The 26420-nt window shown below is 36.4% G+C and overlaps 1 pseudogene; it reads right to left on the bottom strand.

Moving 5' to 3' along the window:
- Positions 1 to 266: 266 nt before the first annotated feature.
- On the bottom strand, positions 267 to 24334 carry LOC144247065 (uncharacterized; annotated as a pseudogene).
- Between the last annotated feature and the right edge of the window lie 2086 nt (positions 24335 to 26420).

Raw genomic sequence — 26420 nt, 5'->3', positions numbered from 1 at the left:
CTGTCACACTGGCTTCTCATACACATAGATTTCTCAGACCAAATTAACTTTATGTAAACTTGCAGCTATATTCCGCATATTAGAGCTGTTCTAAAATTGATACTTAAGAGTCCACCTAGCAGGTAAAAGTGTTTCTACTGCAGAAGGACAAATAGTCTCTAATCCTGCATATGAATTAAGGGATAGGGTAACTGTAGGCTGCAATACAGCACCAACACAGCCAGGATCACGTCACTGTCCTGCCAAAGCAGCCCAGGCTGTGCCCAACAAAGCCAGTTTGGCCTTCCACATCTTGCCAGCACAGAGAAAATAAAGTCTATTCTGTAAATAAAAGGCCTGTGCTTTGATTACTTCATTCTTAAGAAAGAACCTAATGGTCTTTTCTTGTGTTTGTGTGAGACGTTTTTGCAGTTGACATAAATCTCCTGTGTCTGCCTGAGTGATGATTCTTCTCCTCTTCTTTCTCTGCTGTGTATGCCATGAAAATTGGATCTTCCATAACTGTTAGGAGACTAGAAGAACATTAAAATGAAGAAAAAAGTTAAAAAAAAATAAAAAGTGGAAGGTCTTTTCTCAAAGCAGCTACCACTTTGAAAAAGCAGAAAAATTTTTCTTCAGATGCTGGTTTATCATTGGGAAGTATCAAACCATCAATAAAAACAGGATTTTGTCTTGTTTTCTGTGAATACATTTCAGATTCAAGTCATATAAAAAAAAAAATTGCAGCTTCAATATTTTCCAGCTGTCTCACATCTGGCCCCTGATAAAGCACCAGTGAAATGCCCCCTTCCCCTTACACGCTCTTCAGATACTGGTACAGACTCTCCTACATCCATCTGAAAATATTAATTATTCTGAAGCTATTGACTATGCTAAGAATTAGTCATTTCATTATGGTAACTTAATATTACAGTGCCTGGGTGAACTGGTATGGAGGAAAGGCAGTTTCTGAAGCAAAAGACTGGTCCCTAACCTATGACCACTCTAGGAAGAGCTTCATCCTGGCACAAACAGTGATCCAACTGTCAGAATGAGAGAAATTTGCTTTATAAGGACATCTTGACAGTGGAGCTTGTCACTGGATCACAGGGGAGTGAGATCTGAGAGGAGATAGGTGGAAAGCCAGTCTCACATCCATTGTGAAGCACACCCCCCATTAAGGGTGTGAAGAGACATGACAGAAGTAGTAAAATTGGCTTCTGTCTTTCAACTTCTAAACTTCAGGGATTTTTTTAAGGGGGGAAAATATGACTCAGTGTTCCAAAACACACAGATTACTACAATGCACACAAAAAAAAAAAAAGGAGATGCACTGAAGCAAAGCATCTATCCTAAAGAATTGTAGTGAAGCTGAACTGGAAAAAACAGATAAGACAAACAGGACCATAGAATATAATTTTTTGCCTCAGTTTTACAAGTGACAACTTGAGGAAAAAAGACATTATAATGATGCAAATAATAAAAAGGCTATAAAACCAAAAGAGATAATTTGTTAATAGCATGGAACAGAGTAGTCTCTAAATGTAGCTGCAAATCATTAATATTCATCAGAAAATAATGAATACTAGAAATCATATTTTAAAACCTTCAATTGTTCCTGTCTGTATAATTTAAAATTAAACTATAAGATTCAGGGGATATAAAGAGTAGAGACAGAAGGGAAAGATATTAGTAAATATACAGTGCAAACCATGAGTATGCTTCATCTTAACAGGTGACCTTACCCAGATCTGAGTACAAAACTTTTGATAAAGCCTCTGTGATCCTCCTTTCTGAAGACATACATTTAATCAGAAACATAGTGGAGGATCATACATGATAGTATAGTCTAAAATATCTAACTCAAATATAATGCTGATACTGCTTACTTTCCCACTGAAATCAATACATACAATAAAAATCCAGGCAGACTTGCAAACTGCAACATGAGATTAGCACTATGTCATAAAAGCCTGAAAAGGCCCTTTGGTTTGGGGAAATACTAATATGTTGCCCAAAATTCCAGCAGCCTCATATATTGTGGTAGGGGAAGGAATACATTTTATGCTCACTATTTTTTACCTTTGGAAGAAGAGAGATTCTTGATCAGACCACTAGAGATATTTGGCAGGAAATACAGCAAATTTAGATAATGGTTTAAACTATTAATCTGGAATATAAAATCAGAGGACATAAAATACTAGAAGATGTAGAAAACTTCAAGATATCACCTGTTCTCTGTGCTCAAAATAGGAATATCAATATCTCGCTTGATGTTATTCCTGACAAATCACCCTTAACATGTTGTTTCAGCTAATGCCACAGTAAGCATTTAGCTGACAAAGGAACTTGAGTAAGCCATTTGTTTTCCCAATGTGAAAAAAAGGGGAAAAAGCAAGAAAATGTCACTTTTTCATAGGCTGTAGGAATGATAGGTTTTTTCAAGTTGAAAATTCTGGTGAGAAAATTCAATTTTCTATGGATACCTTTTTTTTTGTTGTTGTTCTGAGGAGGATAGTAGGATGAGCTGTTAACACATCCATCCTTACCTGCTTCAGTAGATTATGCAAATTGATTTGTTACTCACTTTTTTGTGATAAGCAGTGGTGATGCAGAAGATCAGTAGGAAATCTACCACTGAAACAGCAGCAGAAATCCTTTCAGCTAGGTAGGTAATAAGCCATTTTGATCACAAGCTGCTAAAAATATGATTGGAATAAACACAATCGGTAATTTGTAAAATTATAAATCAGCATGAACTTTTTATGACAAACTAAGCTGAAAAATCAATTATTATATAAAGACATTATTTTCCATGACAGATCATGCTCAATATTCAGACTTTATAGCAATTTCCTCATTTCTAAAAAGTCTTTGTTATGCTGAACCAGCTCTTTACAAAGTTATGACTGGGATGACCAAAGGTGAGGGAACAGAGCACAGCAGTATGAAGAAAAATAGCTATGCTTTGTATAATCCTTTTCTATCTACTTCCCTCCTCAGTGAGAAAGCAGTCCATACATAAGTTACTCAATATATGGTTAATAAAAGTAATCCGTCTACTTAAATTAATGTTCTTGACTATCACAAAGCTGCGAGGAGTGGCCAATACCCCAGAGAGCTGTCTGAAAGCTGCCCTTCAGAAGGACCTTGATGAGTTGGAGAGATGGGCAGACAACTGTCCAAAATTCACTGAGGGCAAATGCAGGGTCCTGCATCTGGAGAGAAATAACCTAACACACCAGTACAGGCTGGGGCTGATCTGCTGGAAAGCAGCTCTGCAGAGGGGTGCAGTCCTGCACCCTGTGGGGGTCCTGGTGGACAACAAGCTGTCCATGAGCCAGCAGTGTGACCTTTTGGCCGAGAGGGCCAATGGGATCCTGGGGTGCATTAGGAAGAGCATTCCAGCAGGTCGAGGGAGGTGATCCCACCCCTCTACTCAGCCCTAGTGAGAGCACATTTGGAGTGCTGTGTCCAGTTTGGGGTTCCTCAGTGCAAGAGAGACATGGAGCTCCTGGTGTGGGTCCAGCACAGGGCAACAAAGGAGATCAAAAGGCTGGAGAGTCTCTTTTATGTGGAAAGGCTGAGGGAGCTGGGTCTGTTCAGCCTCAAGGAGAGATGACTGAGAGGAGACATCATCAATGTCATGGAATCACAGATTCAGCTAGGTTGGGAAAAACCTTTGAGATCAAGTCCAACCTATAAGTCCGTAAGTATCTGAAGGAAGGGTGCCAAGAAGATTAATGAATCCAGGCTTTTCTCAGTGGTGCTAAGCAATAAAACAAGAGGCTATGGGCAGGAACTGAAACATTTAGGTGGATCTTTAGGAAGATCCACCTAAATGTGAGGAAGAGCTTTACTCTGTGTGTGCCCAAGCACTGGGACAGATTGCTCAGAGAGGCTGTGGAATCTCTCTCACCGGAGATATTCAAGAACTATCTGATCACAATCCTGTGCCATGTGCTCCAGGATGACCCTGCTTGAGTTGAACCACATGACCCACTGTGTTCTCCTCCAACCTGACCCTGTGGTTCTGTGATTGTAAAGATTGTCCCATTGGAGATACCAAACAATCATTCAGTATTTCCATGGGCAGCAAATTATTTAGCAGAGTATCAGGAAGATCATCTCAATGCTAAGAGATTTTCTGTTCAGTACTGCACACAATGGTATCAGTTATTTTCTGCTCTAATTCAAAAACAAATCTGTTTTGCTTTTAACAAAAAAAAAAAATCACAAAAATTTAATGTTATCATCCCCCTTTTTTAATCACCTAGTATTGTACCTGCCTTGATGATGGATGCCAGGAAATCTGCCCATTTGTTCTAGCCTAAGTAAAAAGGCTTTCTTTAAAAACTCCAACCTAGGCTGGAAAAGTTAAACTTATAGTAACTTTGCTTGAAGCACATTGATTTCTCTGGAATGGAGTCATATCGTCAAATGAAACTAAATAACAACCTGTAATAACTAAAGGTAGAGACGGACAAGAAAATGGCTTAAAGGTATAAGCCAATTTATTCTTATAGTGCTCAAGTCTGTGGTGAGGTAATATTTTTTAGGAGAAAAGCATTGAAGAAAAGAACAGAGGTAATATTATCAAAGTCACACAAGTAATCCATAGCTTAAGTTCTCAGCTCTTCATTGGTGAATGGGAGCTAAAATCTGTCTTCAAGTGTGTTCCCTCTAACGTTCTGCTCACTCTACAGCTCAGCTGCCCCAAAGTTCTTCCATTGGGGTAGACAAGTTATGTGCTTAGTTCACAGGAAAAGGAAAGCAATCAGTGTCACTAATGACAGTAATCCCAGTTAACCAGCTGCTGAGCCATCACCAGATGGCTTTCCTCTCCAGGATCAAAAAGGTGCACATCTTCTTATCTGGCTGTCCTGAATCCCACATGAGACTTGCTCTGGTATGCCCCTTGAGTATTAATGTGTCCATTGGAAAGGATAACAAAAAATACTGATTACAGAAGAGTCTTATCCTTGAATCCAATGCTATTTTACTGTAAAGAAAAAAGAAAGAAAATTCTCTTAGAAGTTTACACTGGTGAAGGTATGTGACACTATAGAGAAGGCTACTTGATAATACAAACCAGCACCTTTTCTATTATAACCACACATGAAATCACTCTGCTGCCAGAATGTTTTCAGCTCCTGTGTACTTTAAATGACAGGATGGTTCATATACCTACCTCCAAATTCAGGAAAAATAATAATGTCTTTTTTTTACCAGCTGTTATGCTACACACCAGACAAAGCCATTGTCTATGTCAGTGAGTAATTACAGAAATACAAAACAACCCATCCTATAAGTAACAAGGGGAAAAAATGTAATCTTTTATTTCATTTTCATCAAGGATGGGTGAATCTGGATAGAGTTGTGGATTTCAGCAGCATCCCCAACTTTGATTTTAACTGCTCCAGACTTAATTTTTCTTTTTCTGAAGTTTCACCTTTGGTTTTATCAGGTCATGATAATAATCTCGAAGTTAATGAGTTTGAGAGCAGAGATTATCGGCTGTCAGTTAAATATGGATGAGAAAAATCATTAGATTCTTTTTCTTTTAAATAACAACAAGTGAAAGCCCATGTGCCTTTTCTCATTTGAAGTGAGCAAAACCTCCCTTAGGCATTTGTTTTCTTTAACTACACAAAATCTTTTGTAATTACTGACTTTAACATCTCAGTCAAGATTTTGCAGAAACATGTCAGAGACTTGTCATGTGTCTCTTTAGTTCTCATGTTCTCAACAAAGGTGTTATGCTGACAGGAGGTTATTAAGTATATTTTTGGCATCAGTACAATTTCTGTCACGTATTAGTATTTCTCTGCAAGTTTGGGAATTTTTTTTTGTGGGACACTTTTCAACCTTCAGTGCAACTTTGGTTTTGAGGAGGAAGCACTGATGGGCCAGAGAGTTGTTTTAACAAGAGATTCAAACTGCTCTGTCAAGAACTTCATGTATTTTGTTATGTGCCTTGTTGGACTGGCATGTATGGTATCCTAACTGGGTATCACTGAAATAGTTTACCCCATAGCTGAAAGGCATGAATGCATTTAAGCCCAGGGAATGGTGGTTGGTTGAGTAGAGACCCGCAGAGATAATTTGATACCTAGTGTTCATACTGAATGACTTCATGAAGGAAGAAGGAAGATAATTTTACTCCTATCCTGGCTCTCCTCACCCCCTTACTCCAGTTGTTATTTTCTGTCTGTTTCCCATGGTCCAGAAATGCTGCTGTCTCCTTTCAGCTCTCAAGGAATGTATGATAAATGCCAGCGACAGTGCAAGTACTTCCTTGCTTTTCATCTGGATGCTAATGAAGATTATCCTACTGTATTCAGCCATGGTGTGATCTCACCCTGAGCACTGTGTGCAGTTCTGGGCCCCAGAAGTAGGTGGAGATATTTGAATGTATCCAGAGGAGGGCAACAAAACTAGGAAGACCTAGTACAAACTGTATTGTAACTCTGACGCCCTAAACATGCATATAAATGCAACCACTAATGCATGTTTTAGATATAGTGGGACCACACAAAAACATGTTTCTGTTTTACTTTGCCTTAAAGAACTTGTTACCCTGCTTTCTGGTAAAGTGATAAAAAAATTGTTAAATCTCTGAAAATCTTCAAGAGGGAATAAGTACTTCTTTTTCAGCCCTGCTAATTTTTCAGTCTTTTCATATGACATGTCCCGTTCTTTCCAAACCATCTACCAAAACAATATGTGGATCGCAAGTCTGCTTCCTTTCTTCAAAGACTATCTCAAAGAAAAAAGCATAGTAAGAAAAGCACAGAAAATGGATTCAGATGTGGAATCTGGTGTCATGACTGATCTCCAAATTGAGAATTTTTAGCAGGAGAGATATGGTGAAGAATACATCAGAAATTAATCCAGAATCTCTTGAACACATTGTATAAATGTGTAATATTCGGCTGTTTCTGTAAGAGTGGTCCAACAAGAACTACAATACTTCACTACTTTTCAAATACATTGTTTTAAGTGTTCCAGGTTTTGAGGTCAAAAAGTATTTGCAGAAGACCGATTTAACCTGTTTCTGGAAAACAACAGTCACAAAATTTAATAGGATAGGGTGGATAAACTTAGTGATACTGAATTAATCTCCTGGTTTAATTTTTGCTAGCATTCAAAAACATTAAATGCAGCTTGCTGAATTTTACTGATACAACTACAAGAACTGCTTTCATGAGGCTTGAATTCCTTCCTCTCTCCCTTTTTTCATGGAACAAGAATGCTTCTAGACAAGAAGCAAGATGTTTCTTTCTACCATACCACCTCTCAGAATCAGCAATTTTTGGACTGTTACCTCTTCTGAAAATAATCTTGTGCTCTTAATACAGCTTTTTACCTAAGATTCCTGCTCTTCAAAAGTTCTTGAGGTCCTCTCAGCAACAGCTTAAAAAAAAAAAAAAAAAAAAAAGGGGTTCTTATCTTTTCTCTTGCTCTCTCAACCTAAAACCTAAACAGCAGCTCTCCTCCTCTCCTCCCACCTTCTAGACTCAGTATTTCAAAATAACTCTGGAACTGGGCAAGGCGAGAAGAATCTCACCCATGCAGAATCACACCAACAGGCTTAAAGTGTTGGAAGAGTTTGGTAGAAAATCTCAGCCAGAGCGTGGCTGTAATGCTAAGCCAAAGAAAATGACATGACTGAACTGGTAGAACATACCAAAAAAAAATAGTGCAGTAAGCTTCTGGCAGCAGTTTGTTTATTCTAGCCACAACTGTTGGATCACATAGGGTAAGTTACTCATGAGTTTGTGAGAGACTTCACTGTCTGTGCCACAGGGTGCAGTGGGAGCTGATGCCTGGCCTGCTATTTCTCTCCACTTAGTGCTTTTACATATCACACCAGAAATATTAATTGTGTGTTATGAAAAAGCTCCAAATGCTGAAGAGAAATAATAGGAAAGCCTTGATATTTCAGTTTCATTGAGATTAATGAAACCTCAACAAAATGCACTTAATGACGCAGGGTGAGGGATTAAAAGGGATACATGGAGTATTTTCTGAATCATACTGTACTTGGTATTCTTCAATGTTTTCATATTTTTTTCCACAATAAACAGCCACAACTATGCTGCCATTGCTAGGACTAAAATCATAAATTGAATTTGTTTCAAGAGCAAGAAGCATGGAAACCAAACTTTCTTCTTTTGGAGAAGAAATATTTTGTATAGGTAGAACTGGTCATTCTGAAGGTTACAGTATTTTTTTCCAACTATATGTTTTCATTTTGGTGTTAGATGCACTGCACTTGGGAGTAAGAAGGAAATATTTCTATTGCTCCACAATCAACACATGCTAGATTATATCAATATAGTCAGGATTTTTAAATTTGAATGTTTAAAACTGTCAGAGGTGAGGACTTTTTGTCCTGTTTCCTGTATTTGTATCACATTCTGCTCATTTTCATAGATTTGTGTGGTCAAGTATTCGAAGTAAAGCAGGTCATCATGGGTTTTTTCCCAAGCATATTCTCCTCTTTTCAATTAACCATATCACAGTTAAAATATATTCTGGAGTTTTAGACCATGCTACAGCACTGCCAAACACTCATGTATCACCAGGAACAAGGAGAGAGCAATGACAGCTGTATTGAATGCTTCAACAGAGGGAGGTCTGGGGTGGTGCAAGGATTAGGTTTTCAAAATACATTTTACAGAGATTAAGCAAAACCAAGTCTTTTTTTTTTTTTTTTTTTTTTTTTTTTTTTTTTTTTGGGTCATAATAGAAAATAGAAGTAAAGGTGGAATTTAACCCACAATTTTAGAAATTTCAAGTGTCTATGTGTTGGGACACATAGGTCCCATTATAAGCAAACTGTGATAATAGTAACAGCAAAACCTAGAGAGCTTCTCAGCTGTCCATGAGGAAAAGCTCTCCCTTATCTGAAAAAGGTGGAGCACAGTTTAGAAATTTCTGCATGACAAATACTACTGTAACAGTGTTCTTTGCCTTTGTTGGAGGACAGGTCTCATCCCCAAGGCCCTGCAATACAAATGTGCAGATGGGGACTTCTCATTGTGCCTTTTTAGGAGAATGCCCACCTCTTCCTGCAAACTCAGGCACTCTGTCCACTTCCAAAGCATGTCCTTCTTGTAAGTCATATGAGGAGCAGCTGAAGGAGGTGGGATTGTTTAGCCTGGAGAAAAGGAGGATCAGAGGAGACCTTACCACTCTCTACAATAACCTGAAAATGTTGTAGCCAGGTGGAGGTTGGTCTCTTTTCCCAGGCATCCAGTGACAGAACAAGAGACTCCCTGAAGCTTCACCAGGGGATGTTCTTGTTGGAAATGAGGAAAAGGTGGTCAGGCATAGAAACAGTCTGCCCAGGCAGGTAATGAAGTCATTGTCCCTGGAAGTGTTCAAGAAACAACAGGAATGGTTCAGCTCACAAAATGTCCAGTCCAAGTTTGGGCTTGATGATTCTGGAGGTCTTTTCCAGTCTAAATAATTCCATGATTCTGTGATTGTTAGTATCAAATCTGTTTTTAAAAAGACAAATAGGTCTAAAGTCCTGCAATGAGATCAGACAAGCTTAAACCCAGCTTATTTTTGAGAAAATAAATTTATTGTTAACTTTGCTATCTTTTACATGCTAATTGGAATGTGGTATTTAAATAAATCCTCACTTGTTGCTGAAGAGTCATTTTATTTGTATAAAAGTGCTAATGCCTCAGAAGGCCTTGTTTGAAAACATTTACCATTTTTTTCCTTTACTTACCTGCCACAGTAAAATTCATCATATAGTTTTTGTTTCTTCCAGCAGCTACATGGAAGTATATCACAAAGTCAGGGGCTGTAATGTTTTAAAAGACAATCCTGGAGTTTTCCTGATCAGAACAATGCACTGGTGTACATTCTTTGAAATCTGAACCAAAGCTTTGCTTTCCTGATGAGTTGCACAGAATGACAATATCTACCCAATCTGCTTTAATTCTTTCCCAGTCGCTCGCTGCACTGAACCTCCAGTTTTATCAGGGCAAGTAAAAGCAATGTTTCCTCCCAGCCAGGTAAACATGGGATTATTTTGGTTCTCAGACACTTCAGAAGCATCTGTTGAAAACACAAGACTCGGCAAAAACCTGCTTATAATTAATTCAAGGGAAGTTTAGTTTCCACAATTCCAGTACAGCAAATACTAATGAAATTGACTTACAGCAGAATGACATTGAAATAATTTGAAATGCTGAAAAATATAATTCATACCTATGACTATATTTTTGTGCATGTTTAGACAAAACAGTCTTTATGGAACTCTGAGTCTGTGATGACATTGCAAGAAGGCTATTTCTATAAACTGTGAGTACATGAATGTTCTATTAAGAGTTTCAGCAAATATTCAGCAGCATAAATTATGGGGCCAATCTAATTAAACTTGGTATAATCTTGTTCTTCTTTCACACTAGTTATAATAAGAAAATGGTTTGACGTGACCCTCAGGACATGCTTTAGTAAATTATGTTAAAGACATTCCAGCCTAAGAGCTGCAATTCTCCCATTCACAAAACTCACATGGACCTAAATTTTTTTTTAAATTTTATTCATTCATACACTGTACTTGGGAAAAATCTGTATAGTCTGTCTGTGGTATGAAAGATTTCCAGACAAATTCAAGACTTCAACTACATAGAAACCATAGATATATCTTAAATAATTTTGACTGAAATCCCTTTGAGATATTGTTTTTATTAATATAATTTACTGTTTACTACTTAAGAAAATACATGTTTAAAAGTCTGCAGTGGAAAGATTGTCAATTTTTCTGACATTCAGAGCCACTTGATTTCTAAAATCAGCTTTATAATGCCTGTATCCCATAAGCTAGGATGAGCACTGTCTCATCTTGCGGAAGACCTTAATGTTGGAAAAGAGTAATGATCACACTCTTGTTCTTAGGCTGTAAAAGGATCAATCTTTCAAGTTCTTCAATTAGATAGTTTTTTAATTAGATGTTTTTAAATTAAAAAAAGTCACTACAATATATTCCTAATGTGTTTGTTTCTCTCCGTGGCAACAACTGGAAGGTAAGTAGGCTACCTAGGAATAAGTGTTTCACATTGGCAAGATGGAACCTCCGTTGTGGGAATCTGTAACTTCAGAGAGCCTCTCAGTCTCTGTGAAACAGAGAGTGAAAAAGTCTAGCCTGCAATTTTTTATCAATGGAATACAGCACAGAAAATTACATTCCCTCTGCCTTTGGAGACCTGAAATATGATTAAAACATTGAAATGTAGAAAGACAGAAGGAACACTGCCTAATGAGTTTACCTAAAATAATTAATGAAGAACTTGAAGATCCATGTAGACTGCAATCAAGGAGACTGAAAATTAATGACAGGCAAGGACAGAAGAGAGATAAAATCAGTAAACCAAACAGAAGGTATAACACAGTGTAGCTAATTAACTCTTACACAACTTGCCAAAGACAGCTAAATTTCTATTACTGAAGCTGACTGCAAAGGCTGGATAATCATTTAAGTTCTCATGCAAATTCCAGCAAGAATTTTCCTATGGAAGTCTAAGTATTATTTAAATTAGACTGAATAACTGCTATGATGGGACTTTACACTTAGAAAATAGGTTCCTTGAAGTGCAATCCCTCAAAATTCGCTACATTTAATTGGGTAAATTTTTTTATATACCTTGCAGATACAGATCTGCAGATTCATTCAGATTCGCCAGGGAAGAGGGGTAAATGAAAAAGTGATCGAAACCCATCCTCTCCATGGAACACCATATTCTTGGAAGTCAGATCCTTTCCTCAGACCACTGACTTCCAGCAACAGCCTGCTTTACAATAAACCACATATTCTTGCCAAAGAAATCTTGCACTTCATTGTGCAGTCTTTGCTCTGGTTTTCCACTATGAGCAAGCCCTACTGCTACCCACATTCCCCTCAGGAGCATTGACATCTCCCCATCTTCTCCTGGGTACATCCTTGATGTCTGAACTGTTTCATTACAGTGCCACCCTGAACTCCAGGTGGTTCTCCTATGTAAACATGCTTAATAGGGAATTTTGTGTATAATGATGCTACCTCCTACCTTCCAGAGCATTCCCCCCTGACCCAAATGACAGGCCTTATAACAACCAGCCTTCTTCCCTGCTGCTGCTTTGCCATATATTTGCTAGAAAATTGTACAGTATGCATATGGTCAACTGGGAGCAAAGAGATAAAACATTTCCACCAAACAGATGAAAATATCTTCTGCCTTAAAATTTATTAGTTAACTCCTGTGTTATATTTGCCAAATAATATATCCCAACTGCTTGATAATATATAATGTTACTACATTGTAATACACTATAACAAGAACATTACAAAGCTAAGATTGCCTTTCAAATTCAGTGAAGATTTTCCATGTAGAAATCTTGATATAACTGTATCATTTGCATGCATACAAATAATAAATGTTATGTTAATAATGAGAACAAGGCACAAACAGCCAAATTAAAATAGAAACAATTTGGAGATTCTTGCTGCTCTGCATTCTATCATCACCATTTTCAAGCATAGACATCATGACTATTTTTTTTTGTTTCTTTATTTGTTTGCATATATATCTTATTTGAAAATGTGCAGCAACATTAATGCATTTTCACTCTTGATGAATAATGTAAATATCTCCTTTATTACAATATGGTACCTTGAACAATTTATATGATTATATAAGGCACAAACAATGGCAAATCAGGCCTACGTAGTTCTAATTAAATCTTCTAGGTACGCTAAAGAATCCCAGGCTTTTGTTTTAAGCAATTGTCCCATTTTATTTTGACAGCAGCATCAGCATAGTTCCTTCATCCTCCTTCTCCTCTGTTCAATCACTTACTTTATTTAGCACTTTTCTAAACACAGTTTCTTTGCTTTCAGCCTGGTATGTGTGGGATGAAAACCTCCCGCTCCCAGAAACCCTTCTAGGGGAAAATAGCACGCCCACACCCCTTCACCCCTGCACACGCACAGCTCAGGGTGACACGCCACGTGTGAACACTTCAGAAACTTTAAATAAAAATTTATCACTGTGTCTGATAAAAACAGACTCTGCCTTCCTGCTGCTCATGCCAGACACTGCCACTGTTGTCTGCTCTGCCCATGGTCACATCTTGCTGCCTGAACAGAAAGCAGGAGGAGGTGACAGCACCCAGGATAGGTCCATAGGCCTCTTCTTAGCAAGGAAGTGCTCATATGCTAGTTATCCTCCAGCAGCCTCTTTTGGCAGCATTTTATCTCATCACATTTTGCAGTTGTACCTATATCTGTCTGATATTGGGTATTTAAAGGAGAAAAAAATGCAAGATTTCATATTTTGAAATATGTATTCTCTTTGAATTTTTTTCTTGGATAGCAAATATCAGGAATAGAGAGAAGTAGAAGAGTATAAAGGAACTCTCTGAGACTTAAAACATCAAGCAACTAAACTAAAATTCTGCAGCAGGGAAATAGTTGAAGTTGAGAAAATCTTCTGAAAGAATAATAAAATAATGGTATCATTTCTCCCCATCCTCTCCTGCCCTCGCTACAAGCACTTAGAAGTCAAAATAACTCGTGTGAAAGTCTGGTCCCCATTCATTAGTAGAGATTTTCTGACTTTCTCCAGTTTTTCATGTCCACTTCATTTTTGTTTGGTTTGTTGTTCTTGTTCTTTTGGCCTCTGATAGTATTAGTTGATACTGTTTTTGCAGAGATTCTTTCATTCCCTTAAAAAGTAATGCTATCAGAAATAACTGAAGACCTTAGCAAACTTTTCAAAACTGCAAAGTTAACTCAGCTCTACAGTAGAGGGAGGTTCCCAGGTTCCACTTGGTTTGCTGAGGCTCCACACACAAATACAGTTTTCTTCCTCTGCTTGTAATAAGCAGTGATGAAAAAAAAATGTGTGAAAAGGAGGCTTAAAATTTTAGGAAGACAAACTTTCTCTGAGGCTCTTCTTTTCACCAAGAAAAGCAGTTTTCAGAGGAGAAAATATTTTGAGTGATCCTTTCACCCTTCCTGAGTAGACTAAACAAGACATTATATTTAGCTTCTAAACTACACACATACTACATGATTTTATAAAGTTTTTAAAAATACAGGTTTGCCTCTTTTTTCAGTTTTAATGAGTTACTGACAGCAGTTCCACAATTACATTAGAAACCAGAAGTTATTGTTGTGTTCAAAAAATGCATTTTACTAACAGCAGCTGTTCAGCTCATGAAAGTTAAAATTAAAGTATTTATATATTTATACTCCTATATGCTTAAATAATCCCTTTAAATATATATTAAATTATATTGTGAGAAATGTGGTGACTCTTTTTGTACAAATTATTAATTCTGCATTATATGCTAAACATTGACCACACAATTGTAATTCACCTGCCAATTGCAGTTTGTTTGTATATATTCTATTTTTGTTTATTTTTTCCTGTTGTATGCTGAACTTTAGTTGCCTAGACTGCAAGGAAAGAGAGAGGTCAAAGAGAGGGAGGGAGAAAGAGTGCTGCTTTAATAAGAATGAGAAAATCATTCTCTCTTCAAGTATAAACAGTTATGAACTCCCAGCAATGAGCATTTGGTTGCTGGGGAAGAAGTCATCTGTTAAAATCATCTGTTAAATCTGTTATAGAGCACTATGACAAGATCTACCTGCAGAAGGGTCTTGAATATCTGAGTGGTCAGATTTCCAGGAATTTCATTCAGGGGAAGGGGAAGGGGAAGGGGAAGGGGAAGGGGAAGGGGAAGGGGAAGGAGAAGGAGAAGGAGAAGGGGAAGGGGAAGGGGAAGGGGAAGGGGAAGGGAAGGGGAAGGGGAAGGGGAAGGGGAAGGGGAAGGGAAGGGAAGGGAAGGGAAGGGAAGGGAAGGGAAGGGAAGGGAAGGGAAGGGAAGGGAAGGGAAGGGAAGGGAAGGGAAGGGAAGGGAAGGGAAGGGAAGGGAAGGGAAGGGAAGGGAAGGGAAGGGAAGGGAAGGGAAGGGAAGGGAAGGGAAGGGAAGGGAAGGGAAGGGAAAAATCAGGCTGGATCCTAAGCATGACTATTGGAACCAGTGTTTCTCAAGAGTGAAAACCACAGGTGCAAAGGCAATGGATAAGGTACATACCCAAGCTGCCCGGCCCCAGAAGTGTTATATGACAGGAGTGTAGCCTGAGGACAAATGATGGGGAATTTGCTCAGATCCTATGAATGGATTTTTTTATGGACTGAAAACATACTGGTGAAGAATGAAATACCTAATTTGTTTCATAATAAGTTTGTTATGCAGCTTGGTACCCAGTAGGAAAATATAAAAAATCAATATATAATCAGTATTTTTACCAAAAATTTTCCTCACATTTCTTTTGTCCTTATTAAGTTATAAATTCTATTTCTGTCTTACAGGCCAGCTGAAAGACAGGTTCATAATTAGAAATATATGCAGCTGAAGAAGCTTTTGCAGATATGAATATTTCAGACATTAAATAGTATTCACCAGTTAGTGATTTCCTTTAGAGTATTTGGAAGTTTAAGTATCTGAATCTGTAATTCATTTTATCCTCTGCTTTTTGTCTGCCTATTTCTTGTATTAACTTGTAACTTGTATTTCCCCAAACAAAATATTATTCCATCTTTCCTACACAAAACTATCTCCTTAATTGTGAATACTTCATAGCTGTCACTGTACACTTTCTATTTTCCCATGCAATTCCATCCTGTGATGATTTGCAAATTGCATTATCTCAAAATTTCATCCATCACATTTACTATGTTGGAAACAAAAAACAAAGTTACAAAACTCTTGGATCTGGATTTAACTACTGGGTGTCATTGCAGTTATGTTGGATAGTAGAGATAGTAGAGATAGTAGATACCATACTTTATTTAAATTGAATTCCCAAGTGGTGGCTGCAGTGGCATCAAATTATGGAAGAGTAGCTGAGAAGATGAAGTATTTTTGGCTTATAGAGGTAGCAGAATACTAGCCCTCAAAAAAAATGTTTAACCCATTAGATTCCATTTGTGCTTCCTTTAGCATTTCGCTGTTTGTGTAGGCATACTTGGAATGGTCACCCTTGTACCCTGTTTTATTGTTTTCAAGGTGTTTCCTGTCCATATAATTGCACACTTTTTGCTTGTCAGCCCAGTCCACTTCCTTGCTCTTATGTGGGTTGTCATCTCACTTTCCTATTGCAGCTTCCCTCACCAGTCTGTTGTCAAGGATGTTTTCTCCTCTGTCCTCAGGTGGATCCTGTCTTTTTTTAGCATTCCTTGACCAATAAAAGAGCCCATGGTGATAAAAGACAACTTGCTGTTGACATCAGCATGCAACTCAGTCCGGGCCCATGGAATTGTCCTTCTCTTCCCAGAACTTTCCATTTTTTCAGCAGAATCAAGAAGACACCACCTAAGCTGCCTATGCTCTTGATCACCCCCTCTAGCACCATGTAGTCGTGCCTGATGTGCTTCAGATCTCTCCTGGACTGATCTTTGGTGTACATGTGAAAAAGCAGCAGGGCAAGCCTCCTTAGTCTCACTGCACTATTATTTTCCTTAACATAGCACATTCCAATGCAAACAAAGTAACCAAGAGTACCTAATAGCATCATTAGTCTTAGTAGCTAACAGAATGTTCAAAATGTTAAGAATTAAAAAGAAGAAAAGGGGAAAAAAAAAATCCAGATCCTTTTATCCAGAGATGGATAAAAGGATCTGGATGTTCTGACTGCTAGCCAACTAATATCAAAAATATAATCACATTATCTGTCTCCAAAAGAAATTTTCTCAGGTATGTGAAGAGAGAGTTCCATACAAGACAAAGGAGGCATTTTTCTGCTTCTTCTAGAAGTGGTAAGACCTTAGATAGATTAGTATTATTAAAATAAGGTTTTACACAAATGGGAGAAAATTCAGATGAGAACAATAACTGATTAAATTTAGAATCATGAACTGAGAAGAAAAGCTGAAAGGACTGTGTTTGTTTAGTGCAGTGGTCTCACAGAAGCATAGAATCATAGATGTCTTGGGTAGGAAGGGACCTTAAAAATGGTTTAATTCCAACTCCCTTGCAGTGGGCAGAGACAAATTCCACTGAACCAAGTTGCTCAGAGCTCCATTCAGCCTTGCATTGAACATTTCCAGAGATGGGACATCCACAACTTCTCTGGGCAAAAAAAATGAAGGATGAAGGCTGGTAACGTGACACTTTCTTTCTCTATTTTTCAGAAAGCAATAATTAATAAAGTCATTATTAACCAAGAGATATCTGGATTAGATATAATGGAAAAAAAATCTCCTTGTAAGACTGGTTACATGCTGTAATACGACCTCACAAGGGTTTTATGCATGCATTTCTAAAGTGGGAATTTCTCAGGCACATTAAGCATATGCTTCTCCCGCCTCAGAAGACAGAGATGGATGAGATGAATTTGGAACGTCTCTTCCAGCCTGAGTTTTCCACAGTTTTATACCTGCTTTTGATCTAAGCTTTTCCTTCAGAAAGGAAGAGGAGCTATCTCTTGTATTCCCAACAGGGCTGGCTTGGTTTCTTTCCTTTTAGTATTTTGTAGTGAAGGGGCATCCAATCTTTAGTTCATCATAAAAGATAAAAAGTAAGAAAAGCAGCATTTAAGAGGTCAATAATCACAGCAGAAGTGTGAAAAAGGCATCTTCACTTGTCTCCATCTTCTTGCTTTCTAATTAGGTGCTGACAATGTGGCTGACACTGTGAAAGATACAGAGATAATTCTGGCTCTGGGGAGCTCAGCATCTAAGAGCCAAAGAATGAAGGTCCCTCAGGATTAGTTCTTGCTTCCATGTGCTTTAAAAGACTGATAATTTTTCACTGTAGACCTATGAATCACATTCTAAATTGAGACAGAGATAAATAGAAAGCAAGTTATTTCAGGTGAATAGGGACTTGAAAAAAAGCTATGCAACGTGCTGCTTTTGGCAGGCAGAAGATCATTAATATAGAAGTAAGTGCTGAGTGGCATGGATATCATCACACTAGCCAAGAATAGAAAAGCTCTGTCTCTGCTATCACAGAAGAGGTTGATCACTCTATTTAAAAATTGGGATACATCTGGCATTTAAATACTCTATTAATGAACTTCCATTCTTATTCTGAGTTCCTAGCAAAACATATCCCCTGAGAAAATGGTCCATTGTCACTGATTGACAGAAACAACAATTCACCCATAAATTAAAAGAAAACCACCAAAACCCCAAACCCCACAATTCCCAATTAAGGAGCAGAAAAAAAAAAAATAAAATAAAAGGGAGACCCCATCCCCCAGGCCCCCAAAACCAACAAAAAACCCCAACAAATTATGCAACTCTGAATAATTCACACTGTGGATATAAAAGTCACTATATCAATTTTTTTTCCCATTTTACTCAGAGCATAGCATGGAAATTTTAAAGTCTAACTGACACTATTTGAACATCCTACTGAGTTAAGAATACTAAGAAAATAAATAGACTTCCAAATATATAGAAATTATTGTTAAAATTAACCATTCTGAAAAGGCAAATATAGGACAAAAATATTCCAGGTAATTATAACTTCATTTGTTTTAATAAACATACAACACTGTTCTGCGAGTTTTTAATTAAATAGCTTATATATCATATAATTTTTCACTACTGAAGATTTTCAACTTTCTTTTTAGATGTGTAGCAAAGGCATGGTGCATAGCAGATCAATATCAGTTTATGATCTCTCTAATGATGTTTATTATATTTTATATCTTACATTAAATTTGCATTGTAAATTTGCTCATCTTCCATTTTAAGATTTCCGATTCAATTTCATCTGATTGAGTTCTGCATCACAAAGCTCTTCACAAATTGCTCAATCATTTCTGCTTCTGTTAAATTTTAAATAATCAACATTCTAATTGCATTTCAATGAAAACTTTAAAACTCTTAATTTGGGGACTACTGCATTTTGAAGCAATGCAGCCTAGAGAGCTAACTATTAACAAGGCCAAGAGGTTTTGGAAGGATGTGTGAAGCACATGAAGCCAGATGTACTTACCAGTATTTCTCAATGCAGCATGAGTCAGAGGATAGTTTGTGGTTGTGTAGGAGGCATTAATACCATGGTCTGGAAATGGGAAAATTATTGCACTGAACAGCAGCTGACAAAGAAATTCTTCATTCTTTCAATAAGGGCAAGACAGAAAAGGGTAGGATTATCTTTATGGGCAACGACAATAGAAAGTTCTAACCAAGCAGTAGTGGCACATAATGTATCATCAAAGATATGAGAGTGCAATAGGAAGAAATTTTGCGTGGTGTCTGTACAGGGAGCTTAAAATATATCAGTCAAGTTCAAAAGAGCCCTGAACCTGGAAGATATTTTGCATGTAAATTATCACTAGTTTATTTTGCCAGATTGGCAAAAAGACAGGAATACCCTTCAGGTTTGAGAATTCTTAAATTCTAGATGTAAAGATATTAATGGAAATCATCTTTTTAACCCAATATTTGTCTGATGACATTATCTTAGCTTTTCTGTTTATACACCCTCATTATAATGCTCCATGGAGTCAAGTACAGCTGAAAAACAACAGCTTAAGAACGTTAATGTGGATATGTAGATGACATGACAAAACCTGAATTTCCTGGCCAGAATAATTCCTTAAACTCTTTTTCTGTAAATTGATATTTTATTCATACTTAAAAAAAAAAAAAAAAAAAAATAATCACAGATTAGTAACTTTTGTACTGACAGCTTTAACAGAGAAGAAAAGAGCCAAAGGACTAAAGATAGGTCTGAAAAGGATGAAGTAAATAAATTTATCCACACCTCAAGTGGCCAAAGGCAATCAAATACCAGGCAAACCAGAAGAAGACAATGTACAATGTGTAAAGATAAAAGAAATTTTCCCAATACTTCTTCCAACACCTTTAAAGTAATTCTATGTTTCCTTTTAATGTTCTAAAGACTGTAGACATATCTTTTCTTTGCATACATTTCTTTGTGAAAGTTAATAGTTTAAAACAAAAGAAAGAAGGATTGCAGGAATTCCTGCTGCTGCTTTGCTGCTGTTAGATACATGACTGGCAATTGGCAAAATGTCACAGTTGTTTAATGTGCTTTGAGTGGTCACCTGGGATGAAAAGTATAAGGTACACCTCCACACAGCCCTGTCTAATGGACTGTCCCAGTGCCCTGCTCTCTCTCACTCTTCCATTTGAAAGTAAAGTTTCAACACCTGAAGCTTCAAATACCTTTTCTTCCAGTCAGCAAGTGCATGAATTAACATCTCTTCAATGATCAGATTCCTGTGTGACATCTCCAATGTTAATGCTTCTTCTATTAATAGTGACTTTAATCTCTGCTCCTCACATTTTATACTGAACTTGAAATCAGTCTTCAGACATATATCCCCTAAACATTGTACATAAGAAACAACAGATCACTTTTAAACTGTTCATTAAGAATGATGGAATAAAGATATTGACTATTCTTACATAATCAGTGTATCTTAGAAAATATGTAAAGAATTTTTCTCTGAAAGTAAGTGTTTTGTCTGCTTAGTGCAGGAGGATTTGTGACTCATATCATGTGGGAACATTGAAGATAAAAAAAAAAAATGTCCCTTGAATTCAGTTCTGAAAACTGTTGGCTATATGTTCACTCTGCAAGGAGGAAAAAAAAAAAAGAAGCCTCAGATTCAGCCAGCTGGCAAGTATCTTCCTGTGGGATAACTAGAGTGTTCTTTACCCATACATTCATGTGTAAAAGAGGCAACACAAACTCTCAAGTTCTTTGCAATTATGGCTCAGGATTTCAGCACTGCATCCACATGTAAGAATATCCTGTAGCTACATAAACTGTGAAGTTTTTGACATAATATCCTGAATATTATTTCTTTTTTGTCAGTCTGTCTCAGTAAGTGTTTCAACCACTGGGCATAAAGAAAACATGGATAACATTGTATAGTTTGCCGGAGCTCTCTCTCACCTATATCACAAATGCAGTAGGAAAACTTCAGACAAATCTGTTGTGGTCTCTTATTCATTCAATAACATCTTTACCACACATGAAAGAGTACAACCACCATGGACATTTTTTTTATAAAGACACCTTTACTCTAAAAGAAAACAGAGATCTTGTCAAAATACTGAGAAAAAAAATGCTTAATGTTTTTCAAATACCTGATTTCATTCTTCTCTTTTTGTTTTGAAAAGCAAGCCATCATCCCCAGCCATTTTTAACATCTTGATCTTGTAGTGTCAGAGTTTTGTTACCATGTGAGTTTCTAGATCTAGTGACAGTGCTGTCACCATTAGATACTCCTTGAAATCTTTACTCATTAAGGGTCAGCACTCAAGGGTTCAAACTATGCAGATCAGAATCACACTAAATATACTCACTTTGTATTCAAATTTTTAAAAATTGTACAAATCACATGGGAAAGCAGAATCAGACTCATGACCTCTGTTGATTACCAGGAATGAAGCAGTAGAGCAACTTTGAACAGATTGAGTGCAGAAACATCATTGTTTTGCAAGACAGAAAAAGCTAACCCAAGATACTTTATTAAAATTTATGTAAATGCAAGCAGATTTGATTGACATGTGAAGAACATTTTACATTTAGTCTAGTTAAGAAATCTCCATCATGAGCATAATGCCATATGGCATTATTTTAATTTATTTCTTCTATTTCCTTTCAGTGGAAATTTTGAAAGCAAATCATATATTCATCTATAGTCTGGTGTCAGCTTTCATTGAAGTACACAATGCAGATTCCTCAATGGCATAGTTACCTGCTTTAGTTGGTGCAGGAATGTCTCTGTGTCCAACAGTAACAGGTCTTTATACATATATCTTGACAATTTTCAATGCCTTTGTGGTATGATTTAAATTATAAAATGGGCTTCAGTTTTGATTTATACAAAAAACTTAATAATACCTACTTCACTGTGCCAATTCACAGAGCAAGCTTAAGTTTCATTTTGAATATATGTGTCCACAAAGTTGTATGCTTTTACAGGCACACACTTCACAACTTTAGCTCAGACAATCAATATTTAAAACTAAAAGCATGAATTACAAAACATTAGACACCATGAAAATCATAAGGAAAAGAAATTAGTCTATTACATTTTTGTTGATTAACTGAAGAAGAAGAAATGGATTTTGCAGTGAGTTGTTTATTTGTCTGGGGGACTGTAGATAAATTAACTCTTTTAGAAAAATAATGTCTATTGGGAATCAATAATTTATAAATCCAAACAAAAAAAAAATATTGTAATTGGAAAAATGTTTAATTATCTACAAAGCGATCATTCTTGTATGTTGTCCAGATTTCTTTATTGCATTAAAAAAAGATACTTTAAAAAGCATTTAGTATACCAGGACCCCAATTATTTTTAATGTGAATCTTTTAGAACAAGATCCATGTACAGTAAAATATGAGACTAACACACAACTTTCTCAATAAACTTACCCTGGTGCAGAAAAAAAAACCCACTAAAGATTAACATCAATGTCCTAATTTTACCGTTTGGAAGACAAGAAAAAATATGGATCTGGTGACAGCAGCAGCTAAAATACTGTCTACATGGATGTGAATTTTACTGTTTATTTAATCTCAGCAACATGTCATCCAGGAGTTAAAATACTTGGTACTGACAAAGGGGCTAGTAAAGTAAGATAAAGTCTGACTGAAAACAGTTCTACTATAATTACTTAATAAATAAATACATTCTCTAGAGTCTGATTTTAATAACATTTAATTTGCAGTGTAGATTAAAGCTGTAATATTTATCTTTACGGGCAATACACTTCATTTTCCTCAGATCAGATCATGTTTATACATATCTACCAGGAGCTGAACGGGATTGTTCTCAGAAATCTTGATTCTTTAAGTGGAAAAGGATTAATTTAAATTCAAAATTATTGTCTACCTTTGCAGTTGACTTAAATAGACATACTTTAAACATGAGGACTTTGCTGTTGATTAAGGTTTCATTTTTAGTGTGTTCAAACTAAGAGAGAAACCCCACATGCTGAGAATACTACACAAAATCATTTGAAAAAAAAACTTACCTCTGCTATCAAATCCACTTTTTGCGTGGTTTACAGGGTACTCAAATCTGTAAGGTGATTGCCTAATGCAGGTGCTGGACTGAAGAGGATCATTCCACAGGAAGGTGACTGCCTTGTTTCTTACATCGTTTCAGACTGACTCTAGCAGAGACATCCAGGAGCAAACAGCTGGTATCAGTGCTGCCTTGGCCAGAAAAAGGACTACAAGAACTTCCAGATCTCTACTGCATTTAACTTTCAGAATTATATAGAAAATTAACCCCTTGTATATAAGGGCTTTGCACTCCCAGGAGTCAGGTGGGATTGAACCAAATAAGATATCAGTTTTGCCTGTTTTCAAATCCTAGGAACTGAAATTTCCTTTTGATCTTTTATTACCTAGCTGGGAAATACAATCAAATGTTGAATGGCCTCTATTTTCACTCAGGTGAATGGGAAAGAGGAGTATAATTTTTCTACATTGTGACTAAAAAATCAACAAAACAATAACGCCAACTGCTTATATTTTGAAGGCTATTCTGTCACATGTACATAATGATTCTTCTAAGTTTTCAGTTGACCCATGCTGATGAGGCATGCATGGAAAATTACTAGAAAAGAGATTTTTCTGCTCTTAGTCATAGGACTGAAAGGGAAAACAAATGAGATGGGTTTTTGGAAAGTACATGGACAGCTACACAGAAAGTACATGGGTATAGCTAGATCTTTTTCTCTTCTTCTTCCCTTTTCTGTTTTTAAAAAAATTCTTTTAGAGCAAAAGTTGCAGTACCAGATGCTCCCTGAATTGGCATAGATTTCTGTCTTGCATATATCTGAAATGTTTAAAAAATGAGATATTTTATGACCTGAGTAATTTCTATTACCTTTTCCAAGATTCCACTGAGTCAGTTGCAATGGAGAAATTGTTGGTTATAACAGAGACCATCATCTTCCAAAGTACTCTTGATGAAGAGCATTATTTTCAAAATAAATTCTCCTACTGCATTTGTCTTTAGTATGCATGCATAGATTGGATTCAAGACAGCTGTATTTTCTCTAAGAGTGACATTAAGTTTCATCCAGGATGTCTGGCTTATCACAGCTTTTTTTTTTTTTTTTTGGATATATGTACTGCATTTCCACTTTCTCAGTAAGCTTTGTAGATGAATCTGCAAACTGTGCTTCCATGTTGGCTAAAGCACACACAGAAATTCAGTTTCAGTATTAACATATCTGAAAATTAAATTCATAGAGAAACACAGAAAAAACTTTCATAGCACTACAAGCAAAACACTGCAAAGAAAGTTTGCTGAAAAAAACCCCAAAAGCTACAAATTATTATTACTTCTAATTTGTGAATGTCACTGAGCTGTCCAAGGCCAATTAGTGAATTAGGATTATATCTCTTGTGATCTGATAAACAACCAAAATATGCAAAATAGGAATAAGAAAGCAACTTTACTTCCACAAAGTTGCAGGCCAATAATAAAAACTGTTTAGTACTTTTCAAAGAACATGAAATCAGTGAGTATAGTGTGACATGATTTTATTCAATCTCTGCACATCTACTGCCCCTCTGACAGGATATTTTCACTTTTGGAATATGAAAAACACCATGTGCTTTTTACTTTCACATTCTGAGACATACCAAGTTGGAGGCCTCATTGCAGTTGCATCAGAAATTGCCTAAATTCCCACCAAAATCAATCTCAGAATAAATTTTTCATTCCCAATGAATCCATTATGCATGGATACTATAATAACTGATGAAGCAGGGATCTTCAGGGTTTATCACCAGAAGAAAACAGGAATTTTCCATGTTACGTATCCAAAATGAACTGGGGTTTTTTTCAGACACCACAGTTCAACATTTTTCTATTATTCAGGGATTAAAAAAATCTAAAGAGAAGGTAAGACAGCTTCTATAGGTCATAAGTCGGTGACTAGTTATAAAAAGTAACATCTTAAGGTCTGAGAATTTGTGATAATATGGCATGAGGTATTATTTTGGGATCAAAATTATGCAGCTTGAAAATTCGTGTTCAAAGGTGTAAGAATCCTGACTATTCATGACTCATGTTGAAATTTGTCAAAACAAGCCTCATTCTTACATTTTTAATGGATTTTTCCTGGGACAACTGCAAGTATTTTTTGCACTTCGGCAAACCACACTTTTATGGAGCTGTTTGAAATTGGAACAATATGACTAATTTGAAGTCAAAAGTAAGCTTGAATCAACCCATTAAAATTCTCTAATGAATAAATAAGTGTAATTTGAACAAAAGCTGAAAATAGATGTTAATATTTCAGGTGAGTAATAGCCTGCACAAGCCACAGAAGGACTCAGCTTCAAAGCTGCTCAAAACACCTTCCACAATGCAACAACCTGACTGGAAATCAGAATCTGCATATATTTATCTGTATAACACTAGGCATCTTTTAGAATAATTCAACATACACTTTTTTTCCAAGCAAAATGATTCTATGATTTTCAATTTTTTCCAATGAATTCATTTTGCCACTGTAATTCCACATTGTTACAGTTACATTTATTTCTACTTCACCTTACCAACAAACAGAATCCACCAAATGATGAATACGGAAATCCTACTCTGTACAACTTTTTAACACAAAAAGCTGTACTACCTGAATATACTTACTTTTAGAAACAAATAGAAGCTAATATACTTATATAAATATGATTAGGAATGTGTCTTTTTGTCAAAATTTAGAAAAAACTTATAAAGGTTGCTCTTCTCAATACCTTAAGCTGGCATGATTCTTGTGTTCCTGTTATCTACAACAATTTTCACATAAATTTCAAGTATTTTTAAAATTTTCTTTCTATGGAGAGCAGCTCTGTAGGGAAGAAGAAATCTGAATTTCGGTGTGAGATGTCAATAAACCTTGACTTTTTTTTCCCTTTTTCTTTCCTTATGTTTTTTTTTTTCCTTTTTTTCTTTTACAAGAGATTTCCTATTTTTTCCTGTGTGGAAAATCATGTTCACTGTTGTAGATAAGTGAAATTGTTGCAGATACTGTATTCCTCTAAACAGGACTGGGTTTTTGTTTTATGAGGAAGTGGTATACTTTGAATTCATAGAATCATAGAATCACAGAATCATAAAATGCTTTGCACTGGAAGGACCTTAAAGACCATCTAGTTCTGACCCACTTTCCATGACCAGGTTGCTCAGAGCCCCATTCAACCTGTCTTCAAACATTTACCACTATGGGACATCCACAACTTTTCAGGGAGAACTACTCCTGTGCCTCACCACACTCACAGATTCACCAGATGTGCTACAAATAAAAAAAAAAAATTAAATACAGGAAAATATTTTATACAAAATATTTTGTTAAAAGCCTGAGCTTAGTTTTCCAGATTATTTTTAACACAACCACCTCCTTATT

Source organism: Lonchura striata, chromosome 2 (assembly GCF_050655825.1).
Source record: "Lonchura striata isolate lonStrDom1 chromosome 2, ASM5065582v1, whole genome shotgun sequence".
Classification (NCBI taxonomy): Eukaryota; Metazoa; Chordata; class Aves; order Passeriformes; family Estrildidae; genus Lonchura; species Lonchura striata.
The sequence above is the reverse complement of the archived record's forward strand: the minus strand, read 5'-3'. Positions and strand labels throughout refer to the sequence as shown.